Source organism: Microchirus variegatus (genome assembly GCF_963457635.1).
Source record: "Microchirus variegatus genome assembly, chromosome: 8".
In the NCBI taxonomy this organism is placed as follows: domain Eukaryota; kingdom Metazoa; phylum Chordata; class Actinopteri; order Pleuronectiformes; family Soleidae; genus Microchirus; species Microchirus variegatus.
This window is the reverse complement of record NC_139809.1, coordinates 787,669-788,001: the sequence shown is the minus strand read 5'-3', so window position 1 is coordinate 788,001 and position 333 is coordinate 787,669.

The following is a 333-nucleotide window of genomic DNA, read 5'->3' as shown; positions in this document are numbered from 1 at the left end:
GAAACCACCAGCAAAACACAAACAGAAACCATTTTAAAGGTTTATTAAAACAAGCACAAAATGTCTGCTGGCAGTCTGGCTGTGAGAGGTTTGAGGAAGTCCATTGCAGTTGGGATGTTCAGTCCTCTTATTTGATTCCCTCCTGTGGAGGACCAATCAGCTCCCAGGATCCACCTAGACTCATTCACTCAAACACACACACACACCTGCAACCCATCTCACACTCACATGCAGACACAGTGTGTTAGTGTTCATGCACTTTTTCTGGTATAAACAACAGACAAGTTGTCCTCATGAACCAAAGCTTGGTCCTAATGAGGCAGAACCTCATTT